This window comes from Lates calcarifer, linkage group LG7_1 (assembly GCF_001640805.2).
Source record: "Lates calcarifer isolate ASB-BC8 linkage group LG7_1, TLL_Latcal_v3, whole genome shotgun sequence".
Classification (NCBI taxonomy): domain Eukaryota; kingdom Metazoa; phylum Chordata; class Actinopteri; family Centropomidae; genus Lates; species Lates calcarifer.
Genome location: NC_066839.1, coordinates 19157140 through 19177589, shown reverse-complemented (window position 1 = coordinate 19177589; position 20450 = coordinate 19157140). Strand labels below are relative to the sequence as shown.

The 20450-nt window shown below is 40.3% G+C and overlaps 1 protein-coding gene across 1 annotated transcript in view; it reads right to left on the bottom strand.

Moving 5' to 3' along the window:
- Window positions 1-20450, bottom strand: part of disp1 (dispatched homolog 1 (Drosophila)) — an 86088-nt gene that overhangs the window by 42387 nt on the left and 23251 nt on the right. The window contains 1 exon segment of the mRNA XM_051071993.1: window positions 17524-17601. The gene's annotated coding sequence lies outside the window, so the exon portion shown is untranslated.

The following is a 20450-nucleotide window of genomic DNA, read 5'->3' as shown; positions in this document are numbered from 1 at the left end:
TTCTTTTGTGAGAATATGCAAGAATGGAAAGGCCTGATTTCGTCAAGCAACACGTACTCTCCATTTTTTTGTTTGAATTTTTTTTCTAAGTGTCCTCTTGAGCTTTATAAGCAGTGGCAAATGTTTGTTTTTTAAAAATATCTTTTGTGCCTGGGTTTTGTTTTTCAGCATGTGTGCAGACTGCCCTATAGCTTGGCAGGTCTACAAGCAGCAAAGGAACTGACCTGGGGACAATGTTGTTGACGTGGTCCACGTTTTAGCCCCTAGACGACCTACAAATGACTTTTTTTGTGAGACAAAACTGATTTAACTGATTTATGGATGGAACAATTTCTTTATTATTATGGATGAAATTTTCATTATCAATTGAGCTATTGATAAAAATTTACTGATTATAGTAAAACAGCTATCATAAATTACAAGACCCCAAAGTGATGCGCTTCAAATTGCTTGTTTTGTCTGACCAGCAGCCTAAACCCAAAACTATTTACTTGACATTTGAGGAGCTGGAATGAAAGAGTGGTTGGCATTTTTGCTGGATTATTACCTTAAAGTGATTGTTTGTAACTCTTGATTTTTTTGTCTCACCCCCAAACAAAACCTGTATCTTTGAAGGAATTCTCACTAAGGAGCAGGACAACACACTGAGGAAAACATCAGTATGTTTTTCTCACTAATGGTGGAACATTAAAAGGAAAATATAAAATTACTGAAATGGGGTTAAATTAATACGACAATCAAGGTATTTTAAAACAGCAAACAAAGGAATGAATACTGGAGCACATAATGTCTGACAGTAAGTAAGAAGCAGTAAGAATCTAAAGGCTCTGGAGAAAAACTGCGATAAAACTTGAGAGATCGCATCCGTGTGTCAAATTTCTCCGGGGGGCCACAGAGAGGGTGGGCGACGAGATGGCCTCATGGAGGAAAACGGACAGAAAATCATGACATTTTTTTGTGTGGTTGAAAATGTTGAAGGAGGTGTGAGATCACATCCTGCTGTCATAAACCTGTTGGCAGTCAGAAACACTGAGATAGAGGTGAAGATGTGCAGAGGAGGGAGTGAGGGATGAAATGTGTTTAATGGAGCAAGCAGAGAAAGAAGGATGGAAAGGGTGTTAGGGTGAGAGGAAAGGAGCAAAGAAAGAGATAGAGGGAGAAGGCATAAAAACACACTTTTTTTCTTTCTTTCTACAAATACAAACTCCAGACGTACTGGAAATGTTGAAGCTCAAGTGTCAGTGAAGTGTCACCACAGTCGGCAGCTGGAAGGCAGACAAGGCCAGTCTAGAAACTTGACTTCCAGGCCACTTCAAAACAGTTTCTCCATCTAAATCATTAACTGCTCTCAGAGGATCTCCATGTCGCCAGCTTTATTGTGGACAGATGAGCTCAAAACGAGGTAAACTTTATTTCACAGGATGTTCATAAGCACGCTCATTTCCTCTGTTTTGTGTGTGACTGTTCACGTGCCCAGATCTTATCCACTGCTGTGTCTCTGAAAAAGTGCACAGTGTTATTTGTGACTGACCACAAGAATATCACAAAAGGTTTCCACAAAACACATTTTTAATACTGACTGTCTGTTTTGTTTCTATTGGTATCTTATTCACCCCAGATGCAGCCACCGCAAACAACAAAATTTAACTCTGTTAGACAAGTCTGTCTCAAAATGTCAGTTCCTAAAGTGAACGTTTTAGTTCGCTCTGTTCTCTATTGTTTTCACTGTGTGTAACAAACAAACACCTTCCTAGTTTATATTAAAACAAATTCAGAAAATCAGAGTGTGTAATATATGTTGGATGGTAGCTCAGGGATTCCTTAGAAATATGTCAGGGACTATCTGAATTCAAGGTGTCCCAGTACGACAAGCCATCTGCCAAGTGTTCAAGTTCAATAGCATTTTATTGAATCTGAATCCAGTAAGAAATAGGCTACTCAGATCTGTTGAGAACCTGCACTGAATCTATTTAGCTTTTGCTAACTTTTTGCTACAAAAAACAAAGTAACAAAAACTGTGACATTCAAACACATTCTTATGTACACACCTATACAATCTGTTGTAATTCAATACATCAGCTCTGCCATAATGTTTACATTTATAAAGCTTTTAATATTCACTTTTGTTGATATTGTCAGTAACGTGTTAATGCCATTACATATTTAAGTGGTATTGTATTAGAACACATTATATTGAGGTGTTTAGATTTTTTTGTCCTTCCTTCCTTTATTTACATCACAGGGCCAGAATATTAGGAACTTCTTTCAGTATAATGCAGTCTATTACAAGACATCACTAACTATGGCCTCAATATGATACACCTCTGTGACAGTGTCAAAAAAAATATAGGTATCATAAGTTTAGAGTCAATTAGCAGAACAGTTGTATCTCACTGCATTACACTGTATAGGTGTGTGGAATAAAGTGGCCACTGCAGGTATAGATATATAGGGTTCTGCTTTGTACACTTTAACAAACCTGCTGTCAATTAAACCCATCAAGACTCCACCTCTGCAAAACTTGTTAAAGGACTTCACGCATATTCATTAAATGGTAACTGCTTCTTGTCTTACTGGAAATTGGTGATGCTTAATATACCTAATCTAATATTTCACAAGACTTTTAAAATGTCTTGTTATCAAAGTCTTCATTTCAGGTGAGGCAGTGCACCTCCAATCAACTATGTACTGGTAAAATAGCGATGCAGTTACTCACTGTACAATGAACTAACCTCTGTGGATGACAGACAAAAAAAAAAAAAATGTTTCCTGCCACGCTTGAGTTTGGCACACTCTGTCCTACTCTGCAATTTGTTGTGCTACACAGAGGATACTTTAGTTTTTATGGGCTTGTCCCTCTCATCGAGCACTGGGCAGAACACTCTGCTGTGAGAACATAGCCCTTGGCACATCACCACAACGCCTGAAACAAAGATGCTGGTGCCAAGGCAAATGGAGTGACTTCATCCTGTGTCATCTCACTGAAGGACAAGTGGGCTCTTGGAGGGCCCTCTGAGGGCTGACAGGGGTACAGAGCTGGCCAGGAGGGAGCTGAATTACATTCACTAAAAGGACTTTCTGGCTCCAGGTAGCTGGTCTGTGTCCATGTAAGAGATTGAGAGATAAAATGTATCAGCACACATTCTATTGTTATACTAAATTTAGCCCCTTTAGCCTATTCTTCCTGGGTGCTGTTGTAATACTATTCATGTAAATAAACATTGCTGTACTGAATTGAACTGAAATGATACACTGGGCAAAAAATACTGAGGCAGAAAGGAAGTAAGGTAGAAAACAAGCAACCTGAGGCCCTTGAGTATATGAGGTATGTGTACATGTAATGCAGAGTATGTGTGCGTGTGTGTGTGGTTGTAGCTGTGTGTGTGAGAGGGTTGTCTGCGGTTCTGGGGGCGGTTAGAGCCAAGCTCAGGGTACTTGGAGCCCTTCTTGCTCCCTGTGGAGAGGTGTGCGCCAGCGAGAAGGGAACCAGGGCCTCTGCAGCTGCTCTCTACACACACACACACACACACACACACACGACATTCATATCTCTCTCACTGCCTCGTCTCTCCATCTCTATATCTCACATGTCCTGCCTCTCTCCCTCTCTTCATTTTCCACAATCTGATCTAACGAGATAAAAGACAACAGAGAATCTGTGCTGCAGGATCTATGAACAGAACAAACTGCACACAGAAGAAACCTGAAAGAACAAAAGAAACTGCATTACATAAAACACACACTCTGAACACAGACAACATCAAAGTGTCTTAAGCTCCTTTTACAGTGAGATCGCGCAATATTGGCGTTAAGAATTCCCTCAAATATGCCACCTTTGGTTGTTTACACAGAACCGCATGAAGGCGGCTTAATGCCACAAAGGTGTGTGATTTTATACAGCATGCTGGGATCACATGTAACACAGCAGCCTCTGTGTTGGTCAGTGTCTGTTCCACTGTTCAGGCTCCCCCTTTTATACAAATGTCATCTCCGTGCCTACCTCCTGTGCCAGCTTAAAGGTGGGGTGATATGGCTGCCCCCCATTCCACCTCCATATCTAACAGCAAAATATTCCCACCTACTGACAGACCAGTAACCAGAATAGAGCAAGAGTTAATGAGATTCTTTTCATTCTTAGGATCTGATCAATTGCATGTTTTGTAATTGTTGTATTGTAAGATTTGGAAAGTTTAAAGGGGCTGTGGATGCATGAGGAAGCCCACAGAGGCTGTTTCAGCGTATGTGCCTAATGAGCTGCTTTTATAGGAATGATCCAGTTCACCTGAATACATCCATGGCTCTCCCTCACTCAAATGTTCAGAGACTAACTTATTGACCAACTTATTCAAACTTCAACCGGCAACTTTGTATTACTTTAAGTTTTACTCTGACTTTTGATGGAATTATTTTAAAAACAAGAGCACATCCTTCTATGAAACAATGTCTTCTTTTATTCAGCTGCTCCGCTGCTACTTTCCCTATCTGAACTCTTGTTCTTGTTCATACTTGTAAGAAGCCAATTGGACACCTGTTTACTCATATACAAGGCCGAGAGATTATCCAGGAGCAACCTAGCTGAAGAAATCTGGTTTCTCCCCTAACCTGATTATGGAAACCAGGGTTCTCACTTACAGATTAATTGACAGATTAAATGATAATGGCATATAATTTCCTTGCTCGTCTAATTCTTTTCCAACAGCTACTGGAAGCCAGTTTCCCATTTAGTTTCATATTGGCTATTAACCAGCTTCCTAAACATATTTACCTAAAGCTTTTCTTTTATTCATGCTGTTTGACAAACAAGATAACAACTGAATTATTAAGAGACATGGTCCTAATAATTAAGATAAGTAAAGCCTCTGACACTGAGATGAGGGACAAACTCATAGTAGTGGGGGACATAAAGGTCTGCAGGGACAATGAGTTACTCAAGGACACAGATGCTGCTGTCAGGACAGCTTTAGCCCAGCCCTTCTGTTTGAGAAGCAGCTGAACGATGCTGAGTTCATAGTTCCACTTCATGATCATTTAAGCACAATGTGAATGGTAAAAAATAATCAGGGTGGACTCCAGTCTCATTACTGAAATACACTGCAGGGACTGAATACAAACAAGCCTGTGATGTATTTAGAATCCAGAAGGAGTTCACTGAATCAGCCCAAAGTAAATCATGGGATGAAAAAATTACTTTAAAAAAAAGTATTGAATTTTTCTTGACTTTTAGAGTAGGACTGTGAGTTGTCCCTCCCTCTGAGGTATTTGTCTGAACTCATTTATCTTTAGTTTATCTTTTTTTTAAAAAATCTTTTCTAGTCTGGGTCTCGTACACTGGAGAACCAGTTATGGTGTGCAAATATGTGTGTGTGTGTGTGTGTGTGTGTGTGCGCATTTGTCTGCGTAGGAGAGTGAGCCTGTGTGTGTATGACTAACTGTGTGTGTCGGGTCAGGTGTTGAGTGTCTAAGCGAGTACCAGCAGAGCGTAATGGAGATGTGGTGGGAAAGCAGCAGGTCTGACACCAGTGGGCTTAATGATAAATGTGTGCTTTGACAAATGGACCCTCGAAATAACCCCATATATGCACTACTACTTTCACACACACACACACACACACACACACATGCACACGCAGAGTTGGCTCTACTACAGTGGACAGAGTGCAGTAAATGTGTGTGTGAAGTAGAAAAAGAGGAGGATGGCAATATGAAAGAAATGGGAAGCGGCGGGTGTTTTCTCATTCCTAAACTCTATCGCATGAAATCCCTCTGATCATCGAAGATGCCATATCGAAGAATAAACAAACTGCACTGAAACAATAAAGGTGCCCCTTTCTCCTCCTGACAGCCCATCCACTTCACACAACATCTGACTCCTCCATGGCCACTGAGCCTCGACAACCAAAAACAAATTCTACATCAAACAGAAAACTGATACAGTGCAACAAGGGAAAGACCGGGCCTACAGGTGTCTGTGTGTGCACAGGTGTGTATGTGTGTGTGTGTAATGTGGCATACATGGGCGAGGCTGAGTGAAAATGTGCGGGCATGCACAGGTGTGTGTATTCGTCTGTGTGACATCCCTCAGCCCCGTCCGTCCATGCCACCACTTGCATGGCAGACATTAACCGTGGACACATGAGGGTATGTTTGTCTCCGCCGGGCATGTAGACGCTTACTTATTGGACCGGGGGTGTGTTTGCAATTTTTTTCCCTTTCTGCCTTATGTGAGAAAACAAGTTGTTATTATTATGACTCAAATGGTGGGTAGAGCGTTTTGGCACCAGGAAGCGGGGCGGCAGAGAGGAACAGTAATGCTCAAAAAATGAAAATAAGTGGAAAGTTGTCCAGTTTCCTTTAGCCAATGCTGACTTTATTAGCTGTCTGTATATGTCCATAAATATTTATAAACAGTGCAAAATTACTATAAAAGCAGACGAGGGGGAAAAAAAAAACTCCACGCCCTGAAAATGACGGAGGCCCAGTCTTGGTCTGGCATTAATCTCAGAGTCATTAAAAATGAGGGGGAAATTATTAGTGACAGGCTTATGGAATTACATCATGCTTTGGGTCAATGGGCCTCCCCCAAAAGGCATAATAATGGGAGGACCAGAGGTACACCAACGATATCTGGAGCTTTGGAATTGGTGCTGATCCAGCTCTGTGAAGCCAGGCAATATAGTTCAACTAAAATTGAAATTAGTGCTTTCACAGACAATATGGTGAATGTGCTACCAAAAAGAAATGGCTAGAATGATGCATCCAATGCACCGCTGCCTACAACTGGTTACCAAGATGTAATTATCCATGGTCTTTGCATGTGGGCTTTGGGTGCATATTTCCAGTTTAGCTGTTCTGTATATTATTTCCACAGGTAGATAGACTTACTGTGACTTTGGAAAGAAATTCTTCTTCCGAATTTGACCTCTGAATGCACAAGCATCTGCCAAGACTATTGATGTTTTCCTCATTGTACAGCTTCAGTTTCAGTACCAACTGCAAACAGTCTCCTACACAGGTATCTGTAACTTTTTTAAGTAAATGTGGAAAGACAACCCCTCACAAGCTTCCGCCTGATTTATCATGTCTGCACCTCCGCTAACTCAGTACTGAACAATAAAAGAAAGCACCTGGTACAGGTTTCCACTCCAGCTTCCAGTAAGATTTAGGGCACATCATCTCCTTTTTTATTATTAGCAGTAAATTGTAGAAGTTTCTGGTTTCATCTCTTTCACCATGACGTGCAAACTTTAGTTTTTGGTGTGTATAACACACATTGGGTCCAGTGACTGTCACGGGCATGTGCATCCAAAGTTTTTGACAGCCTCTGGGCCCCCACCACATTAAATCTGTAAAAGACCATGTTGGAGCCTTTATTTCTATTAATCAATGTGGCTTTTCCTGTCTTAGTGTTTCTGTTACATGTGCTTTGGTGCTATAATAATTTTTCATGCAGAAAGAAATCTGACTCGCTTCAGCTTTGCAGGATAAATGGTGGTAAGTGGGAAGCACACTTACCACAGTGCCCTTTTAAATCTGTCTTATGTTATAATCTAAAGATTCCATCAATACACTTCTTGATCAGTGCAGAAAAAAAACTAATTGGATTATATTTCCTAGCCAACACCAGGCAGCCAGTTTCTATTTTATTAATATCCCCTGTCAGAGTTACTAACAAGAAAAACTGGTTCTAAAAAAAGGTGCATTCTGCTTTTATAGCTGTAAGATTTACATTAATATAAAACTCTGCAAACTTTGTATGCAGTGGAGTCATTTTATCTATAGCTAAACTGTACAACAAAGAAGTATAAACATAAAAAAGAAATCTAACCACATGCACTCTCCAACACTGAGGCCATTAAAACCACAGAGTATAAGTCAAGTGTCTCATAAACATGCAGTTTTCTGGCAGGCACCAGCTTCATCGCAGCCAACCCTCCACCCCCTGCCATTTCACACCATATCTGACATATTAGTGTCTCGTTATGGATCTCCGCCAAAACTAATCTTATTGGGCCAATTAACAGGCCAATGGAGAGGCAGAGCATGCCAGCAAGCTTAAAAAACTGTTGGTTGCGTACTGTAATTAGCCAAGAAAATCAGGATATGTGTGTGTTTCTCTCCATCAAGGATTAAAAGAGAGTAAAAGGAGTGAAAAGTGCACTCATTAGATGATTCTGTGGCGCAGCATTTACTGGAAATGTTGCAGAAAGCAGAAGCGTCAGTCCATACCAATTTTCTCTTATTACTCAGCAAAACTCTGCAACACTTGTGAAAGAGTATCTCTGACTGTAATGAGTAGATTTATGCAGTGCAGCGTGACCACAGGATCCCCTCAATGTTCTTGACTTTTCTGGATGAAATTTCCTGCGTATGAAATTAGACTGACATCAACAGAAAGTTAAGCAAAGTGCTCCTTGAGCCACAACAGCCAAAATATTTAGCAGCTGAGTGTGTCCAACATTTATATACATGACCATGAGGAATGTTAAACTGCCTAATTATCCCTCACACTGAACATGTGTGGAAGCACCTGCTTGTAATGTACTCTATGTTAGCCATTTAAGCAGGTGTTTCCTCGATTGTATATTACATGACATTCTGTGCTGACAATTTTTGATGAATTTCTGCTTCATTTTCCTACAGCTGCAACAATGCTGCTTAAATACTGTTGCATTAAGATATGTACAATAAAAAGATCAGCTTTCTTTACATCAATTTTCCTTCAAATTTTTCTCAATCCTTTTTCCTGTACACATGTACAGTCCAACAATGTAGGGTCAATGTAGCCTCCTGCATCTGCCAAATTTGCTATGCTGTTAGACCAATAAATGTCACTTGTACAGTGGTGGCACGTGACACAGAGAACAAAGACCCTCTTCAGCAGTGTCTGTTTCTGTACAGCTACAGCCAGACCCTCTCCCCAACACGTGGCTATTAATTGTGATGTACTGTAGTGAGGTTTAATAGACATTAATCGTACTGAGCAGAGGAGAGGAGGGGAGGGAAAGAAACTAAATGTGTCTCAAGGGCAGGGAAAAGAGACGGTCTGCAATATAAATCTTTCCAGCAGTTCTACACATCAGCTGTAACCCATCACTGATCGAATTTTACTTCTTATCCACTGTGTCCCCTAAATAAGGCGATCACATTACAATGACTTCAGACAGTAGTCAATTGAGGGTCATTAAAATCATAACGCAATTGTTAGTCCCAACAGAGTTTTCTTAAGATACAGGTTTGTGCAGACATTCACCCAAGAACTAAATTTCTACAATCTTCTGAGTAAACAAATGTGTTTTGCTTTAAACCAACTGACCCAGTCTTGGATTCAGCCCTCAGTGTCAGAACAGTTCTGGCATTGTGCCCACTAACTTATGGAATGTATTTCTTCAAAATAGCTTAGAGGCCTTATTTTAATCTTCCTGCAACCCATCTTTAGGCCCCAGCAGACACCAGTGTTGCCTACAGGCCTTGCATGAGCTCTGGTCAAAATCTTTTTCTCCTCCGAGCTGGCCATTGTTGTGAGGGCTGATAAATATTTACTCTTCCCAGCTTGGCAGGGAAATGAGTGGGAGGGAAGAGGGAACCATTGTGACAGAGGGGTCAGAGATGCTGACAAGCCAGCAGGGTCCTTCCTTCCCCACTGGCACCTAAAATCCCAATACGCTGTTAGGTCTGCACTGGGACAGATCCACTACCAGTAATGGTTAGAGCAGGGATGTTTGTGTGAGTGGGTGTGTGATGGAGATTGAGGAACAGAATGGGATGGGGAAAAGAGACAGAGACAGGCAGACAGTCAAGAAGATGACCACATAAAGAGACACAGGCCTAGATTTAAAAAAAAAAAAAAAAGAGAGCGCTTTTGAAAAGGAGAGTGGAGAGGGTTCCCTTCTGAGAGCTGTTTACATGACAGACCACCAGCAGAACTCACAAGACAATAGAGCAAAGAGGATCCACCACACCAGACAATGCTGACTGAAAGAAAAGAGGCACCGGTGTTATGAATACACATGTCCCTCCAGGCTTCATCTCCCCACTCAGCCACTTCTCAACAAAAGAAACCCAATAGTCATTTTTCCAAGGCAGAACAAAACAGGGCTTTCCAGAGGCAGCCAAATTTAAATTGTCTATGTCAAAGCAACAATATTTGTTTAGTTACAGTACTTTACAAGATGGAAAAAAAGAATAGCTGCTGATAGTGGTCTGTGGGAAATCCTGCAGTGAGAAAGAACACGAGTAAGTCCCCACTAGTCTGAGTCTTCAGGTCAAACCTCTAGACCTCAACCAGATCTCCAACCCCACCGCCCAAAATGTATAAGTTCCCGTAAAGGAGCTGTTTGGTGAGTTTTGCTGTGGCTACATAGGGAATGTTAGCATTAACAGCTGTTTACTAACCAGTAGAGAAAAAGGTTGCAAGATTAGCCTCAGACTTAATTCCTTTACTCAAAAAGAACTGTCTCCAGCAGTGGAGCAGCAATGTTTTGCTTCTAGTTCTATCACTTTTTTTTTTCTTCTACTGAAGTTAGCATGCTAACCAGCTAGCCCCTGAAGCCCTAGCCCAGTCGGCCTGTCTTGTCATTTTCACTGTAGAATCCAGACTGTCCCAAAGAAGCAGTTGTGCTCAGAGGGTGTATTCTAACCTCTTGTATTGTAAATGCAACAATGGCTGAAACTCTTAGAAAAGGACCATCACCACCACACCACAAAGAAAATGTACAAATAGCCCCAATTAGTTGGTTCCCTTTTAAAAGTCAGTGAAGAGAAAAGGGAAATTTCAATTGCAGGGGAAAAAAATCCATGTGTTTGAATATCCATTACTGAAAAAATAATCTTTCATTTACACACACACACACATACATGTACGGCAGGTCAGCTAGGTGTCAAACACAAATGTATAGGTCAAGCTTCCTACCACTGTGATCAAAGACAGTCTGTCTTTAACAAAACCTCAGCACCTACAACAATAAACAGAGCTCAGATTTGCATTGATCTGAACCAGCGTATCCGTGCCTTTCCTTCATTTATCATTTCCTCTCCCATTCCCCTGGATATGAGATCTGTTTCCTGTCTGAGAAAGGCATGGAAATGAATAGAGTTGATGAATTTAAAGCAAAGCAGACTATGGACTGAATTATACATGAGACTGGTGAAACCTACGTACCATGGATCTATGAAAGAAGACAGTGCAGCCACATAGAGATACAATTAGTGTTCAGACTCTTGGTGATCAAAGGGGGTGGGAAATATGTGCTTTTCAGCTACTCTATCCAAGGCTTTAAGTAGAACTGTATCATACATGTCAGACAGAAGCGGAACAGAATTGAACACTATGTTTACACTGCAAAAAGCCCAGATCAAACCATGGCACAAAACAATTTTTCCCTATGTCTACAGCTAACAATTATTTTAACCAGACCAAAACCTAACAACTTACAGTATCAAATTCACAAAACTGACAAGCTTGAAAAATCAATCAATTAAGCAATGAATCACTTATCAAAAAAGTATATGTATTTTCAGTTGACCAATTCATTGTTTCAGGTCCAGACACTATAGAACTTTCCTGTGAAAAGAGAAAACAATTCCACACTGAATCTGCCAATTTCAGTGCATCATCTAACTTAAGCTCAAACTGGTACTTTACAGACAACTGACACAGGTCTGCGAAGTTGAGAGTCTCAATCTGGAACACGAGCATTTCGACATAAAGCATGTCACTTCATGAAATGTTGCTACTTAATAAGTTTAATATGTAGTTTCTTAATCTGCCTATAGCATAGTGTATTCAAAAGTGTCAACCAAGTCAAGTTTCTTTGACTTGTCATTAGGTAAACGTGTTTGACATGAACCACCATTTTAGTCTTAGTCTTTACTCTTAGTTTAGTGCATTAGCATGATAACACTGTCAGGTGATCGCCAAGGTTAGCAGCATCCTCTGGAGTCCATGAATACTTCAAGGAAAACCATCCAATAGTTGCATAGAAATTTAAGTCGTGACCAAATTGATAGATCTACCAACCAAACGACAGGGTAACAGACCAACACTGCCATCCTGCTAGCATGACTAACAAAATGTTTTGCACACTGACACTACGTTAAAAAAAATTCAATCAATATGCAGCCCCGTTCCTATGTGCTTCCAAATCTCATACATATCTGGCTTAATGGCAATTCAGAACACACAACACTGATGCTTAAGGAAACATGAAGAAGAGCTGCAGTGGAGGTGTTCAGTGGAGAGTCTGCAAAATCCTACTGTACCTGACCCTGCACCCTGAGCACTGATACCATGTCTCAGAGAAACAAGGAAAAACTGCATTACAATGTGTATTATATAACCATAATTGTACATAATCACTCTCTGCAACAACTTGGCTGGAAACATTATTTGGTATGAGTACAACATCCAGCAACAGAATGAGCATCTGTATTGGAGACACTGGTGATTTCATGCGCTTCATTAAACTTACATTCACTGAGCACACTGTATATTTTTCCACTAATAACCTCCTGAGAGTCAAGCCAGATGGATTATGTCTCACATTTTTTATTTTCTATATAACATGCAGGAAATGCTCCAATATGCCTGTAGCACAGAACCGGTAATTAGGGTTTGGTCATTTTCCTTTTGGAAACGTCACCATCCATTGCAGCAAATGACTGCACACAAATTGTGCTTTTAGAGGTTAAGGGTTAGTCACTACATGTCACAACTGATGCCTCGAACACTGATAAGGCAGAAATATAAAACCACATAATTTGGGGATTCAAATTGGCTAATAGATTCACTGTTAGCTGATGTATTCGTCCAACTCTAATGGCAATAAAGGTGCATATAATCCATTTCAGAAAGTTCCAAATATTTGGAAAATCCAGACTGAGATTTTTAAAAGCATCTGTTATTGATAGTCAACCAACACTCCACTGAAATATTCCAAAATGTTTCAACATTAGCAGTTTTTCATCACATTTACTGTCCCTTGATATTACTATGTGGTTTCATTACACAGAGCAAGTTCAATCATAAATCAACCTGTGGACATATTTCAAGGCAAATTATATTTTGGCTGCAGAGACACCTCCAACTGAGCTTATGCACTGATGTCATTTCACTACACCTGTGTCTTGTTATATCAAGGAGTGGTGTTTTCCTAACGCCCCTCTAACAATCACATCAAGAAACACAACAGATTATTAAAATCAACAAATCATAAACTTTAATGAAGACATCATCCCAAGCCATCACAGCTGAAGCTTCTAATGAAGCAAAAAACATGTGATTGTCTGCCAACATGAGGTTATTTGACATGAAACAGATGCCAGAGGCATCTTCAGACAGACATACTGTAGTATAGATAAACATCCCCGAAACATTCATTAGGCTAATAAAGCCTGGTGGATAACCTGAGGCTTTGGATGATGGAGCAGCAGTCATTTACAACTCTCTATGATCAAAGTTAAGAAGGCTGTGTTTTGTGTGTGAGTGTTGGGGAGGGAGGCACAATAAGCTGGCTGCCAGGCTCAGCCCAAATGTACAGTCAACCTAGTAATCAAAGGTTCCCATGCACGAGACAGTCAACACAGCTGCTGGTGGAGAACAGGGAGGGTGGATCAGTCGCTGGTTACTGGCAGACTTGTTTGACTCAGTGAGCTAAGAAACATTAGGATAAATCACGAAAATCTTTTTACTTTCCCTTAAACCACCTTTCTGTGTTTTTTTCCATCAGTCACTTGGTATGCGTGTGTATATTAGGCCAGTCCATTGTTCAGCAATTAGATGAATCCATCCAGGAATGGTTTGGTGATGGGCCCATTCTCAAATTCTCATTTCTTTCTGGTGAATCAAGTTACTGTGATATTTGGAAAAGTCCAGATATTCAGATTTCATATTTCAGTGCTGCCTCACAGGCCCACCTCACTAAAATAAGAAGATATCACTGCAATGCAACTAGGCCTTTCATTATAACTACTTTTGTTGGATGATATCTTGTCCCAGAAATAATTGCAATGAACCATATCATCATTTCAACACCATTTTATGCCAGTGTATGTATATTTCATGTCCACATATTGTGGATTATGGTAAGTCAATAATGTAATTATCATGACTGGCCTAAATGCAACATTAAACAGCATAGATCCTATTATCACCATGTATCGCATATGAGTGGCAACCATCTATTCCGTCAGATGTAATAACTGAATTGAGCAAGAAACAACATGTGTCAGATATATCTGATTTAGTTCAGCAGGCTGCGATGATTGTTCAATCACAGGATGCATTCACTCTGTTATCATAAACCAGAGCAGCGCATTGCAATGTCAGGAAAAAAAAGATGTTCTCAATTTGTGTATTTGTGAAGCTGGGAAAAACATAAGCATGCCATTTTATTGGTCACAATTAGGAAAAACTCACCCCACAAGCAGAGGAGCCCAAGCATCACAGTTTGAAGCTTAATAATCAATAGCTGGACACCCAGTGTACAGTATGTACAACATTGAATTTACTGGATTTTTTAGGCCAATACCAATATCAATATTTAAGTTTTTTTCCCCTTAAAGGGGCTATTTGTAAGTTTTCTCTGATGAGTTGTTACAGTGAGTTGCTATTGGAAAGTGTTTAAACAGGCCTGCTGTGCTAGGGCTACCTGGTTAGCATGCTAACTACAGGGAAAGAAGTGATAGAACTAGAAGTTAAAAAATGGATGGAGACAGCTTTTGGTGAGTAAAGGAATGAAGTTTGATGCTGAACTCCCAACACTTCTTCTGGACTGGTAAGTAAACAGCTGTCAATGCTAACATTGGCTATGTAGCAATAGCAGAACTTACAAATAGCTTCTTTAACAGTCCAGTTTGCTCACTGAATGAGTCATTGTGACTCTGGAGCATTTTACATTGCAATACATCAAATTAGTTAGTAATTCTTCTACCACCCACAAATATCAGTATAGTTTGTTGGTCACATTTATTTTTAGCTCCTCTACTAACTTCCTTAAATTACTTCCCTCATGCAACCACCACTATTTCATTCACTGTAATTTTGGTCTACTTAATTATGACCACAATTTGCTGCTGGAGACGATGACAGTTAAAGGGGAGAACACATGCAGAGGAAAATAATTCAAGTTGATTTAAAATGTACTGAGAATAAACAGCCAAAAACCACTGAACACATGTCTCCAAAAAATGAAATAATTAACAATTATTATTTGCAGATTTTCATTTAAAGAGCTGACAAAGTTAGCCCTGGAAGACGATCAGTGTTTGCTTCCTCTAGGGCTCTAAAAGGGTTTTTGCAGGCTGTGAAATCTATTAAAGGGAGAGTCCGAGCAGCTGCAGGCAGAAGAAGCTGGGCTGGGCAGCGCTGAAACCTTTAGTCCAGCAGAATCAACAACAGACCTTGTCCATGTTACAAAGCAGCCACAATGATCAAACACAAAAATAAATGAAGCCAGGCACGCACATATTACGCAGTCAAACCTTTAAAAGTGTGTGTTCACTCGCAAACCTATTCGCATGCATGTTGCTGAAGACTAACACTAAACTCTAACACTAGAGCATCCATTTTATGCACAGGGGCACACACAAACACACACATACACACCAGTTTGTGTTCCCTACATGTTAACATGACAAGGCAGCCAATGTGAAAGAATGAAGAGGGAGGACAGGTTGGCGTCCAACTTGAACCTGCTCAGACTCTGAACAGAGAGAGTTGTTGGCTGACTGACACGGCCCTGAAAGGCTTTCAGCAGGTCAGGGCAGAACGAACCACAAAGACATAGTGAGTGCCTGAGAGAAGTGTGTGTGTGTGTGTGTGTGTGTGTGTGTGTGTGTAACCCATCAAGAAGAATTGCGTTAGTGAGAGAAGTGTGTGATTACCTGTGCATGCAAGGCTGCCTCTGCTGCCTGAGTTTAGACATATACTTCAGCATGAAGTCATGTGTTGGACACAGTAACAGGACAGTTCATCAACAGTTCACCCTGAACCGTTCATAGTGTTTTTCTTGGTGGGGATATTTTGTGAATTTCACACGATCACACACTGCTGTAACCACAAATCATCCGACAGGCATGTTTTTAGAGGAAAATTAGCCTTCATTCGCACATTAAAGATGTGGCAGTTAAAACAATGCAAAACATCATCATATGTTTTCCAGATACAAATCACTTCCTCCCAGAATATGAATCCATCTTAAAAGGTCTGTGAGGGCATGAGGGCATTGTGAGCTTTGAGCCGTAGGTAAACACCTTTACCTTGCTCACTGACCCAGTTGTAGCAAGGTGAAGAACAAACATCCTCACCTTTTACTGGAGGCTTGTCTGGACTTGCCAGGCAGAGGTACAGGGTGAAAGGAAGAGGACCAGCAATAGGTACTTACTTACAGTGACTAACTCCCTTGGATTTTTTCTGTATTTGGCTGCTTGTGATTAAGGGACACTGATTAAAGGATAGTGACTTTTCCATTCTGATGTTAGTTAGTCCGTGCAATGCTGAGCCTAGGAGGGTTGGGCTGGCTTTAAATTCTTTTTTCAAAGGGCAGGCACAGTAATAGAAAAATCAGGATGGTATGCGTTTGCCTTGAAATAAAACACATCAGAAGTCCTGTTTCAGCCATGGGTTATGCTTATTGTGGACAATGCTATATATCGCTAAGGTCTAAAGAATGTCACACAAGCCAACAAAGCAGGTAAATACAATACCTTGCATCATATTTTGAGTGTTGACTCACTACTGTTCATACATAATCTGTCATACAAGTCAGTGAGTCATAAAGAACAGCCATGAAAATAACAAGGCTAACGCAAGCAGTGAAGATGTTCTGGTGGTTTCTTGCCAGGAGCAGGTGGTGGTAATGGTTGCCTGCCAAGAGCTTTGGCCACGTTGCATTTACTATACAAGAGGTTAGAATATGCCCTCTAGGCAACACCACTTCTACAGGGCAGTCTGGTTAGTATGCTAACTTCAGTAGACAAAAAGAAGTGATAGGAGAAAACACTGCAGTAAGAACGCCATTTCTTCTAGACTGGTTAGTAAACAGCTGTTAATGGTAATGTTGGCTATGTAGCAATAACAATACTTACAAATAGCTCATTTAACATGCTAACATTTGCTTATTAGCACAAAAAGTGATGTTGCTGCTGGCATGCCTACTAAACTTTCTCTTGCAACTGATGTGGATAATTAATTAGTGAGTAAATAATAAAGAAAATATTTGATCTTTCCTTAACCGAGTTTCTCCTTTGAACTGCATTCAACAAAACAACTAGAATCATTCAACAGTATAAATCATTATGATTTATTATTCATTTAAATAACTACAATGCTGCTCAGGTCAACTAGTGTCAGGATAAATGGAGGATTTCATAGTCTATCTACTCAAAGTGTCAAGACTCAGTATTAATGTGTGCTAGGTATGTGGAAAGGTCTACTATAAAGTGGAAAAGATACCATCTGATGTTCTTCTTTGCTCAGTGACAAGGCATCTCATGTTTGAGTCACAGTGTATTGTGAACATGTCTTACCTGTAGGATGACAAAGGACCATGCTCTGCATCTATTCATGCGTTCTGACTCTTGAAGTCCTCACAGAAACAGGTAAATCTGTGGACACAAAGACAACATATTTATCTGTCACTGTTCTTTACACACTAAAAGCATAATTAAGACCAAGAATGGGCAAAATTTCTACCATGGGTGCATTTGTAACTTAAATAGGGAAAAAACTTATTGCTAAGTTTCCAAGAAAATGCTCTGGAAACAAGAAGTTCTAGACTTTCCAGCTACAGAGACTGGCCTGCTAAACAAGTGATGGAGAAGAAATTGTTTTAATTGGCAGCGAATACAGGAGAAAGTGAGTTTGTTCACAAGGAGCTTCAAGGGACTTCAGAGCCTAATGACTGCAATGCACACATGCAAAACAACGACACCAAAACCCAGACAAACACACATATTCAATGACGCCAAGATGGCTGCCTCCTTCTTTCCTAGTTTGTTTTGACTCTGCAACTTCAATGTTTTATCAATTGACTCCATTTTATTTTAACCAGTTTTAATGTCATTTTAAACAAAAGAGGCAATAGGGCCCAAAAATGACAACTCTGTCAGATGCTTTTAGTTGTTAGCACGGCAAAGTTTACAGTTTATCTGCACCAAATGCGATGACATAAAAAAAATGCACTAGAGCTAAGCTTTTAAAAGAGACATTGAAACTTCAGGATACCTTTAACTGTAATGTTTTAATTGGAGCAGCTGGAACAGGAAGCCTCAGCACTCCTTGCATCAACTCTCCCAGTTCAAAAGCAATGTGGGGAAACTCTGGCCAAGGAGCACTTTCCACCACTGACCTCTGACACTGCAGCTACACCTACGGGACACTGAGCAGGCTCCTGTTCCACACCATGACCGAACGAGCCTCACTGGAAATGGGTCAGCGACAGAGGCAATGGCAAAAGACAGAAGAGAATTCGCCACTTGCTACAATCTCATCCAGTGCTCAGGCTGGAAAACCATTCCACTGTGCTGAGCCTAGGCTTGTCCCCTGATCGCCATCATCCCATCATAAATGCCCGGATGTCACAGAATACTGTTCGTTGGTTCAAAAGGCTCAGAGAGAGAACCAGGACTCCAAACTAAATACACTAAGGCTTGCCCAAAAAAACCTTGGAGGAAATTCACTGGAAGAAAATTTCTAAAGTACAGCCATTTCTCCCTCAGAGACACTAATGCACACTATAACTAGCAGGCTAGACTATTGTAAGAATCTCCTTACTGGTCTACCAAAGAATACAATAAATCAGTTAAAATTAATCCAGAATTCTGTGGCGTAAGTGACAGTAGGACAACACATATTACTCCTATCTTTGACTCTTCACACTGGCTGCCTGTTAGCTTTTGCACTGATTTGAGTCTTGAGTCTTTTATTAGTCTTCAAGGCACTATGTGGTCTTGCAGCAAACTATCTGTCCGAGATGCTTTTAAGGTTGTTCTCTTTTAGCTGATCCAAAAAAAGAATGAAAACCCTTGATGATCCTGCTTTTAGTCATTACACTCTGAGCTGCTGGAACAGCCTTCCACATTGATATTTTTAAATGTAGACAGAAAACCCATCTGTTTAGTCTGGTTTATATGTAATGTCTTATAATTTCTAGTTTATGGTGTTGTGGTTCTTCATGCTTTTTGCTAATTAAAGTTACTCTTTATTTTACTTTTTTATTTTAATCTGTTCATTCTGCGTAGTGTTTTATATAATTTTTTGTTTTTATTTCATTATATTTCTAGCTGTGTTTGTAAAGAACTTTCTGTTCGACTGGCATGAAAGGTGCTCTATAAATAAAGTCTGATTGATTGATAAACCAGCAAGTCCTTTCCCCTTACCCCCCTGTTTAACCACAATGACCCTCCAGCTGAGAGGTCACACCACTGCCAGGTCCCCTCTGTCTTTAAATAAGGTCTGATGTAACTTAATGATGAAGATTACACACACTGACAGAACACCAACCAGTCAAACACACTCAAGGCTATAAGTGATGATTTGAAAGGTGATGGGAAGAGGAGATAAGAAGGTTTGATAGGAGGTGAAAAGAGTAGGAGACTATATCCCCCTGTCCGTGACGCCAGTCCAGGAAGGAACAGGTAGCCTAATAACAAGGTTCTGATATGTCCCTGAGTATGTCTAATGGCCCTGCAGAACAGGAGGCCATTCAAACTCAACATATGGTCCACATCACCAATTACCAAGGTGTGTGTTGATAGGGAGAAGATGAAGAGAGTAGTAGCCACAGAGGGAGTTTAAATGTGGACAGATGAGGAGAGGAGGGACTTTTAGCCAATTTAAAGGAATAACCTCAGGTCAGAGGGACGTATTTAAACCAGCACAATGGCTCAAAGTTCCTCCCCAGCCTCCCTGTCTCAAACAGTAGAAGTGCAGACAACAAAATTTCTCAAATTCAAAAATAAAACCCACTACACATAGACAACAAACTATTAAGGGTTGCCCTGAGAGAAACAACACCTCAGATCCTCACAGTTTTCACTCATTGGCATACACAAGGTAAGTATGTAATACTAGCTTGTATTAAAATGACTTTTTAATCAAGAACATGTTCTCTATTTTTTGTTTTTCTTTACATGTGACTTTATGTCTCATGCATATGGAGTGTTTATTATGTCTACCATGTGGTCTGTATTACAAGAAAAGTAAAAGAAATAAACCAGCTTTTACATGACTGACACAGACACTACAGTACAAGAAAACAACATAAATGACCTTTGACTAATCAACTGCTAGCAGCTGCTTCTTCTAAGACAGATGCTGTGCGTGTTTTACTTTAAAAGATTTAAATGGTTTCTTACAGGAAAGAAACATTGGCATGTTGATTAGAGTACATGGCATAACATGGTGCCTGTAGTGGAGGGAGAGCAAAAAAAAAAAAAAAAACTGGTTAGGACAA